Here is a 10018-nt window from a genome sequence, read left to right as displayed (position 1 = left end):
GTTATGGTCATCTAGGTGTACAAAATCTGAAGAAGCTGTGTAATGAGTGTCTAGTTGATGGCTTTGACTTTGATGTGTCAAAAGACATAGACTTTTGTGATTCATGTGCTGAAGGAAAGCATCATCGCAGCAAGTTCAAAACCAGTGATTCCAAAAAAGCTGTTGAACCACTTGGTTTAGTGCACAGTGATGTGTGTGGAAAAATGAATGCAAAATCCTTGAGTGGGGCTGAATATTTTCTAACATTTATTGATGAGAATACTCACTATGTATGGGTGTATGTTCTGAAGCGGAAAGATGAAGTTTTTCAGAAGTTCCTAGAATGGAAAGCTATGGCAGAAAAATCTACTGGTAGACAACTGAAAGTCTTTCGCACAGATAATGGAGGAGAATATACCTCGATTGAGTTTCAAAACTTCCTGAAGAAAGAAGGAGTTCGACATGAGCTCACAGTACCGAAGACTCCTGAGCAAAATGGAGTAGCTGAACGAATGAACAAAACACTGACGGAGACAGTGAGATCAATGTTAGCGGATGCAAAGCTACCTCAGAAGTTCTGGGCGGAAGCACTGTCAACAGCTGTGTATCTGAGAAACAGAAGCCCAACGAAATTAGTGAAAGGGATGACTCCTTTTGAAGCCTGGACCGGTGAGAAACCAAAGGTTGATCATCTACGTGTATTTGGATGTACTGTATATGCACACATACCCAAAGATGAACGGAAGAAACTAGATCCCAAAGCAAAGAAATGTATCTTGTTAGGCTATGGAACAGAAACGAAAGGATATCGGCTCTATGATACAAACCGTGCAAAGGTGTTTTACAGTCGAGATGTGCTATTTAATGAGTCTGATCATGTAATTGAGAAGGAGCCTGATGAAAATGAGGAAGACACTGTGAAACGGTATGTGGAATTTGACTGTCAAGAATCTTACAGTGAGGGCTCAGAAGAACAAGAGATTCAAAGATCAAGAAGAGTGAGAAAACCACCTGAATATTACGGAGAGTGGGCAACACTCACTAATAACCAGACAACTGAACCCAAAACTGTAAAAGATGTTTTCAGTAATCCAGACAAGGAAAAATGGAAGGAAGCTATGAAGAAAGAGATGGAATCTCTGTATGCAAACGATGTGTGGAAACTGGTAGAACTACCAAAAGATCGAAAAGCAGTGGGCAGTAAATGGGTGTTCAAAGTCAAGGTTGATGCTGATGGAACATTTGAGAGACACAAAGCACGTCTAGTAGCACAAGGTTTTTCACAAAAGTTTGGGTCAGACTATGATGAAACATTTAGTCCAGTAGTCAGATTTGAGTCAATCAGGACAATAATTGCTCTAGCTGTACAGCATGGACTAAAACTACATCAAATGGATGTCAAGACAGCTTTTCTGAATGGAGAACTAAAGGAGGAAGTGTACATGCAACAACCTGAAGGTTTTGTTGTCAAAGAAAAGGAACATCTAGTGTGCAAACTAAATCGCAGCATCTATGGACTGAAACAATCACCAAGGTGTTGGAACATCGTCCTAGATGAAAAGCTGAAAAAGATAGGGTTTGTTCAAACTACAGCTGATCCCTGCATTTACACTGCAGCAACTGGTGAGATGTTCATAATTGCTGTGTATGTTGATGACATTCTCCTGGCTGGACGCAATGATAATAGGATGATGGAGGTGAAGAAAATGCTTTCAAAACACTTTGAGATAAAGGACATGGGTGAGCTAACTCATTTTCTTGGAGTGAAAATTGTCCAAAAACCAGAAGCTGGAGAAATCTGGATAGGTCAGACAACATATACAAAAATTGTGTTGGAGAAATTTGGAATGGAAAATTCAAAGCCAGTGAGCACACCAGTAGACATTAACTCTAAGCTCGTCAAACTCTCTGATGACAAAGAAGGACTAGATCCGACAAAATTTCAGTCTGCTGTTGGGAGTCTGCTTTATTTGTCAACAAGAACCAGACCAGATATTGCTTATGCTGTAAACAATGTTGCAAGATTCAGTGCTAAACCCACAAAGCATCATTGGATGGCTGTCAAACGAATCATGAGATACCTGAAGGGCACTCTGAATCTAGGTCTGCTGTATAATAAGGACAAGCCAAAGGAATGCATTGGATTTTCAGATGCAGATTGGGCTGGAGACCAAGATGATCGCAAATCTGTGTCAGGATACATTTTTCAAATCAGCGGAGCAGCTGTGAGTTGGAGAAGCAAGAAACAGACATGCGTAGCTCTCTCCACTGCTGAAGCTGAGTACATGGCGTTGGCAAGTGCAGCTCAAGAAGCAGTTTGGATGCGACAACTGATGACAGATCTAAAGGTAAACCAAACAGAACCAACGTTGATGTTTGAGGATAATCAGTCTGCTATCTGCATGGCAAAGAACCCTCAATTTCATGGACGTGCCAAACACATTGACATCAAGTACCACTTCATTCGAGAGCAAATTGTAAGTGGAGTCATAGACTTGAAATACTGCAACACTGAAGATATGGTTGCTGACATATTCACTAAAGGACTGAGTGAAGAAAAATTCACGAAGCTGAGACGGATGTCTGGAGTGAAACCAGTTAATTAATCATTCTGTTTACGAGTGAGAAGGAGTGTTGGAAAAATACACTCTTATCAGAACTGTTATATTAAACTTATCTAGTTCAGTTAAAGCCAATTTAAGTTATAAAGCTGTATCATATGTGAATTTCTCATTTAGTTCTATAATATAACCACTAGGTGGAGTTCTGAGCATTTTTTCTGTATTCTCACTTGTTTTTTTGTTTTATCATATGAAGAAGACTTCTGCATGTTGTTTTTTGAGAACTCAGTAAAGTGACGCATGTTTTGTTCTGTGAGTACTCTCCGAGTCTTTATTAAAAACCAACAGAAAGATCAGTTTGGCCTCCACACGGGGTTTCGCCAACGGCACTCCAGCGGCCTTCGAGCTGAGAGAAAGACATCAATAAAGTATCATTTGATCGTTTTTTGGTGGGAACAATGCTTTGCTTGGTACGCTGAAAAGTGTTGCACGCTGATATTGCATCGTGGAGTGGCATGGTCCATTTTGTTTGGTCCCGCACTGGTCAAACCGTCTGCTTGATAGTTTGTGACCTTTGACGCTCTCACCGTGACCTCATCTCGCTTTTCCGTTTCCGGCTGTCCTCTCACAGAGTAATTACGGCATCGCTTCTCGGCCTCTTGGCTAAGATCAAGTGTAGTATCTGTTCTTATCAGTGAACATAGTGAAAAGTAACAAAATGGCCGTCCCACAGATTGAGCAAACGGGAGAACAAAGGGAGGAGGCGGTCCCTGAAGTTTTGGCGGGAAATTCAAATTCCCAGCCAGCTTCAGGGATGGGGCAAAGAGGAGGAAGTGGGGCGGCAACAGGGGCAGAGTCAAACATTTTATTTGAACAGGGGGAGGAAGTCACCTCCCAAAGAAAAGTAGATGTAGAGGAGGGAGAGGATGAAACAACTTCCTCTTTAATCACCGTGCCTGAGGCGAGTTTGGAGTCCAGTAGGAGTGAAACGGATTACGCACTTCCGAATGCTCAGGTGCAGAAAAGCCCTCATGGGATCTCCTCTGGCTAAAACAGAGGAGAAAAAGCAGAGGGCAACTCATCAGCCAGAGAGTTCCTTTATGGAAGAGCTGGACCGTATGTGGCCCCAAGAATCCCCAAATGAGGTCTCATTTTTGCACTTAAAGCTAAGAACATCATCGCCAAAGGAGCCGCAAGAGAGTCCCTCTGCGGCTCTGCAGGCATTAAACATCTGCCGTCCTGACCCCAACATCATGGGTATAAAGGAGGAGCAGGTATCTAGGATTTTAACATTTTAAATGTGTATGGTTTTACTGATAAAAATGAAAGGTATGAGCTTTTAGAAGACCTGCAGCCCCACATGTTAGGTAGGGTTCCCCTAGTAGTGGCAGGGGATTTTAACTGTGTTTTAACGCAGAAAGACAGAAAGAGGGTTGGAGAGGATTTTAAGGCTGACAAGACTTCGGTTTTATTGCAGGGTTTAGTCAAAGATTTTAAGCTAGTCGACTGTTTTAAAAAAATGCATCAAGGAGAGGAGGGCTTCACCTGGTTTAGTGGTGATGGGGCCAGAGCCTCTCGAATCGACTATGTTTTTACAAGGGACTGCCCGCCATCCGATGCAACATTGACCCCCTCTTTTTTCCGACCACTTGATGCTGTCTTGCACCCTTGCACTCCCCACCGGTGTGACTGTAGGGGGAGGGCTGTGGAGGCTGAACTGCTCCTTGTTGGAAGATGAGGAAGTAGTTGGAGAATATAGGGAGCAGTTCGGCCAATGGCAGACCCTCCAAGACTTTTATGATTCACGAGCAAAGTGGTGGGAGATGGTAAAGGCCAGGACAAGACAGTTTTTTAGAAAGGTAGGGAAAAATAAGAAAAACAGAGGGAAAAGGCACATGATGGGGCTGCAAAAAGACTACAGAGATATTTTAACCTTTTAAATAACGGTTTGGATTTTAGTGATGATATAAAAAAATAAAAAGGAAATGTCAGTTTTAAGTGAAACACGAAGCAAAGGTGTCATTTTAAGAAGCAGAGAAAGAGACATTGAAGAAGGCGAAAAGTGCACCAGGTATTTCTTTAAAAAAATTATCACACGGGGAGGGGTAATAACATCTTTAAAAACTGGAGGGAGGGAAGTGCACACAACAAAAGAAGTTTTAAGTGGGGTCACAAAATACTATGAAGATTTGTATTGCAAAAAAAGAGTAGATAATGACACTTTAAGGGAAGTTTTAGCATTTTTAGAGAAAAATGTCAATGGCAAAGGTGTTTTTTATCCCAGGATTTTAACATTTTAGAAATTCATAAGGCTCTTAAAAGTTTTAAAAAGGGGAAGTCCCCAGGAATGGATGGACTCCCCCTAGAGTTTTATGTGACTTTTTGGGATATTTTAGCACATGAATTATTGACCGTTTTTAAAGAATTTGAGACTTTGACCAGACTTCCCGACAGCTTTAGAATAGGGACAGTTTCACTGTTGTACAAAAAGGGAGACAAGACTGACCTAAAGAACTGGCGACCGATTACGCTTTTAAATGTTGACTGTAAGCTTTTTAGTAAGATTTTAGCCACACGTATGTCGACTGTTTTAGAGGACGTAATCCACCCGGATCAAGCTTGTGCTGTGCCAGGGAGGAAGATCACGGACAGCCTAGTACTGATTAGAGATGCCATCTGTTATGCGAGGGACAGAAATTTTCGGCTAGTAGTCCTCAATTTAGATTTTGAAAAAGCATTTGATCGTGTCTCGCACCAGTACTTGTTTCACGTACTGACAAAAATGGGTTTTCCAGGGAGGTTCATAGCCTGGGTGGGACTGCTGTACAATGACATAGTCAGCAAAATTCTTGTAAATGGGCACTTAACCAAAACAATAAATATCTGTAGTGGTGTCCATCAGGGATGCCCTTTATCTCCACTCCTTTATGTGGCGTGCATTGAGCCACTGGCACAGATCTTGAGAAAGGATAAATGGATTAAAGGACTAGACGTTCCGGGGACTGGTGGATTGACGGCGACCTGTGTTCTGTACATGGACGACGTGACCCTTTTAGTGACAGATTTTTTATCAGTAAGAAGAGCAATGGATGTGACAGACTGGTACGGTCAGGCCTCGGGCGCCAAGCTCAACAGAAGTAAGTCCGAGGCCCAGTTTTTCGGGCCGTGGGGAAACGTGGACACAGGTGGACTTGAAGTCGTTTTTAAAGAGACTGATTTAAAAATTTTAGGGGTTAAATTTGACAATGAGGGTGGAGGACGGGGAAATTGGACTGACATGATAGGGAAAGTCAGGCAAAGACTGGGGTTTTGGGGACTAAGACGATTGACTCTAGAAGGAAAGGTTTTAATATTTAAAGCAGTGATTTTACCCTTACTTTTACTTACATGCTCTGTTTTTAGTCCCCCTAGGAGTTTTCTTCTAGACCTGGAGAGGGCAGTGTTTTATTTCTTGTGGGGGTCCAGGTGGGAAAGACTGAAAAGGGAGGTCATCAAGAAAAGACCAGAAAATGGGGGAAAAGGCCTCCCAGACCCCCACCTGTTTTTAGCCAGCCGCTTCACTGCCCTGCATATTGGTTATGCGGTGACCCCATCCACAGAAAATAAGACTGCAGCCATGGCCCGCTTTTGGATGGGGTCTTATCTGAGAGCTTTAAAGATTTTAAAAAAAGATTTGACAACCCCAGTGGCTTTTAATCTTCCAAAAGAATATGATTTTATCAAGAAGTTTTTAAAAAGAAATTGTTTAGAGTCACAAGATGTCACCCTTTTAACCAACCACAAATCTCTTGTCTCTCTTGTGCAGGACCGGGAAACAGTGAGTCCAGTCCCAGGCCTCACACTAGGTGAGGCAAAAGATGTTTGGAAAAATGCTGCCCACCCAACTCTCCAGAATAGGCACAAGGACATGGCGTGGATGGTGGCCCATGAGATCCTCCCGGTCAGGGCGGTGATGCACTCCAGAGGCATGGCCAAGAATCCAGTCTGCCCTCGTCCGGGGTGCAGTGCCCCGGAGACAGTACGACACTTACTCTGGGAGTGCAGCGCTGCACGGGACCTGTGGGCCAAGACCGGCCCCCCCTGTATTTCCCGTGCCTGCCAGTGGGTAGGGTCCAGATGGATTACAAGCTCGCCATCCTTGGTGTGGGCCAGGGCTTGAAGGACTGTACTGAAAAAAACTTTACCTCGCTCTGGCTCACTTTCAACTCAATCAAGGATGCCATCTGGACCACAAGAAACCTGCTGGTGGGGAAACACGTTACGGTTCCCCTCCATGCCAGCGAGCAAATGGTAACATCAAAGCTGCAGGGGTACCGGGCGCTGTTATTCGGACGGGGGGGCCGGGGTCACACGGAAGAGGTCCCGGCCGCCACCGTACTTTGGCCGCCTGTAGATGCACCCTTACCACCACCGGCTACGGGAACAGCAGGCCAGCGGGCAGGAGGAGAGGGGGATCTCCTCTGAGCACAGAAGCGGCAGGTCAAGTGCCTTTCCTGGAGAGTGGGATGATGGCCAATTTGATAGGGACTCATCCCGGTCTTGAACAATAGATGGCATTTTAAATTGGCACCAATTTGTTTTATTTATTATTTTTAAAACATTATTTTTAACACACAATTGAAAAATATGGACTTTTAAGACTTTTATGATTTTAAAACTGTCTTAAAATTGACTTGTTAATTGTCCTTTTTATTTTGCAAATATTATGAAGTTGTGTGTATATGTTTTGTTTTATCGGTTTAAGTAAAATTTAAAGATTGTGTGAAAACATATTGGAAAAGAACAATTGTGGAAAAAATGAATGTCAAAGAGAAATGGTGACAATAAATTTTTTTCGAAAGAAAAAATCTGTTCTTATCAGTTTAATATCTGATACGTCCCCTATCCGGGGACCATATATTAAGTGGATTTTTGGGCCTGGGAGATGGAAGAGGGGCTTGCTCCGTCCACTCTACGTATCGACTTGGTATTGCAGTATTTCCAGGCACGGTGCGCTTCCCTTTCGGGGATCAACATTTGTTATGAAAGGCAGAGATCTTTGTTCATTAATTCAATAAGCGTCTGAGAGCGGGCAAATGAGGAATCTTTACTTTAGCTCTTGTTCAGGTGTGTGATTGCGTGTCCGTGAACGAACCGCCGACTCGTCGGCCGAAAGCGAATGGTATAGTGCTGTTGTCGTTCGCTCCTGAGACCACAAACTGTCACAAGGCAGAGAACTAATACACAGACTTGGTAGCAATAAAAGTTGGGGTTTAAAGTTTGTGTACACGCCTGTTTAATTGCAAAGCGCATTCATGCACTAGGAGTTGTGGATGAATTGTTTGTGTATGAGGACAACGTTGGTATGAATGGTAAAGAGGAGACTGGGCCCTCTGCCCCAAAACCCTTGCACTTATACTTACCTGGTAGGGGAGACACTATGATCATGAAGGTGGTTCACCCAGGGTGAGGCTCGGCCATTGCACTTCGGTTGTGCTGACCCTTGCGATTCCCAAATGTGGGAATCTCGACTGCATAATTTCTGGTAGTGAGGGACTGCGTCCGCGCTCTCCCTGGTCATTCGTTTAAAAAAAAAACTATCTCTGTTGTGTTTGTCGGGCGTGCTCTCAATTAAGGTGCTTCCCATAAACGCCAACCTGATCATTCGTTTTGCACTGTTTAGATTTTAAGACAACATTAAACAATGTTGATGTTAAAAAGGCCATTACTAGTAATATGCCTTCTGACATAAATCTTTTTCTTTTGCCGAGATTGATCGATGCACAGCATACAGCATAGCAGCCAATCAGCGTTCGCTGATCTACGTGCATGCAAACATCCCGCCCACAGTGCTCTGTGTGAAGTTGAGAGTTGATTCTGTCGGAGCACTAACGCTGTATTTTTGCCGTTGTAAATAACATTTTAGTTGTTAATTTCATGGGTGTTGTGCGTCAATGCAAAGTAAGTGAATAATACTTGATTTCTAGCAATCATATGTGCAATCCTAGACCTGTTCAATATTTAGTTTGCCGTTATAATGAGCATTAGCTCGTTGAGGTTAATTATAGGAGTTATCACGGCTTTGTAACGATGTTGTGCTGTATATAGGATGTTATATATCTACTTAGTTGTTCATATTGATGTAATCTATGTATATTTCATCAGTGTTTGATGCATTTCAATTGTTAAAGACTGCGTTTGAGGTATTCTGAAGTTGTAAACTACTTAATGCATGTGCGTGTAACAAGCCCAGACAGAGCACCGCTGACAAACTATGAGACGCAGATCAAACTGTTTAGAGTGTAATTTAATGTATGGCATAGCAAGTTTGTTTTTCTTTCTTTATTAATCTCATTTCCATATTTTGTTCATACTCATCATGTACCTGTTTTAAAATCCATCCATCCATCTTCAACCGCTTATCCGAAGTCGGGTCGCGGGGCAGCTGCTCCAGCAGGGGCCCCAAACTTCCCTATCCCGAGCCACATTAACCAGCTCTGACTGGGCGACCCGAGGCGTTCCCAGGCCAGTGTGGAGATGTAATCTCTCCACCTAGTCCTGGGTCTTCCCGAGGCCTCCTCCCAGCTGGGCGTGCCTGAAACACCTCCCTAGGGAGGCGGCCAGGGGCATCCTTACCAGATGCCCAAACCACCTCAACTGACTCCTTTCAACGCAAAGGAGCAGCGGCTCTACTCCGAGCTCCTCACGGATTACTGAGCTCCTCACCCTATCTCTAAGGGAGAAGCCCGCCACCCTTCTGAGGAAGCCCATTTCGGCCGCTTGTACTCGCGACCTAGTTCTTTCGGTCATGACCCAACCTTCATGACCATAGGTGAGGGTAGGAACAAAAATTGACCGGTAGATCGAGAGCTTTGCCTTCGGCTCAGCTCTCTTTTCGTGACAACAGTGCGATAGAGCGAGTGCAATACCGCCCCTGCTGCCCCGATTCTCTGGCCAACCTCCCGCTCCATTGTCCCTCACTCGTGAACAAGACCCCGAGGTACTTGAACTCCTTCACTTGGGGCAAAACCTCATTCCCTACCTGGAGTACGCACTCCATCGGTTTCCTGCTGAGAACCATGGCCTCAGATTTAGAGGTGCTAATCCTCATCCCAGCTGCTTCACACTCGACTGCCAAGCAATCCAGTGAGAGCTGAAGGTCACGGACCGATGATGACATGAAGACAACATCATCTGCAAAAAGCAGCGATGAGATCCCCAGCCCACCGAACCGCACACCTTCCCCACCCCGACTACGCCTCGATATCCTGTCCATGAATATCACAAACAGGATTGGTGACAAAGCGCAGCCTTGGTGGAGACCAACCCCACATGGAATGAACTCGACTTTGTGCCGAGGACCGGACACAGCCCTTGCTTTGGACGTACAGGGATTGGATCAGCCCTAAGAAGGGACCCCCCACCCCGTACTCCAGCAGCACCTCCCACAGTCTCTCCGGGGACCCGGTCATACGCCTTCTCCAGATCCACAAAACACA

General features: G+C 44.3%; 1 non-coding gene and 2 pseudogenes across 1 annotated transcript; all 3 read left to right on the top strand.

Annotated features, from left to right (window-relative positions):
* Window positions 1-3183: 3183 nt before the first annotated feature.
* Window positions 3184-3276, top strand: LOC127637840 (uncharacterized; annotated as a pseudogene).
* A 4087-nt stretch (window positions 3277-7363) lies between these two features.
* On the top strand, window positions 7364-7540 carry LOC127637876 (uncharacterized; annotated as a pseudogene).
* Window positions 7541-7934: 394 nt separating this feature from the next.
* Window positions 7935-8096, top strand: LOC127637858 (U1 spliceosomal RNA). The gene has a single exon (XR_007969797.1). It is a non-coding gene; the product is annotated as a U1 spliceosomal RNA (small nuclear RNA).
* Window positions 8097-10018: the final 1922 nt, after the last annotated feature.

The sequence above is a fragment of the Xyrauchen texanus genome, chromosome 45 (assembly GCF_025860055.1).
Source record: "Xyrauchen texanus isolate HMW12.3.18 chromosome 45, RBS_HiC_50CHRs, whole genome shotgun sequence".
In the NCBI taxonomy this organism is placed as follows: Eukaryota; Metazoa; Chordata; class Actinopteri; order Cypriniformes; family Catostomidae; genus Xyrauchen; species Xyrauchen texanus.
This window is presented reverse-complemented; position numbering and strand designations above follow the sequence as displayed.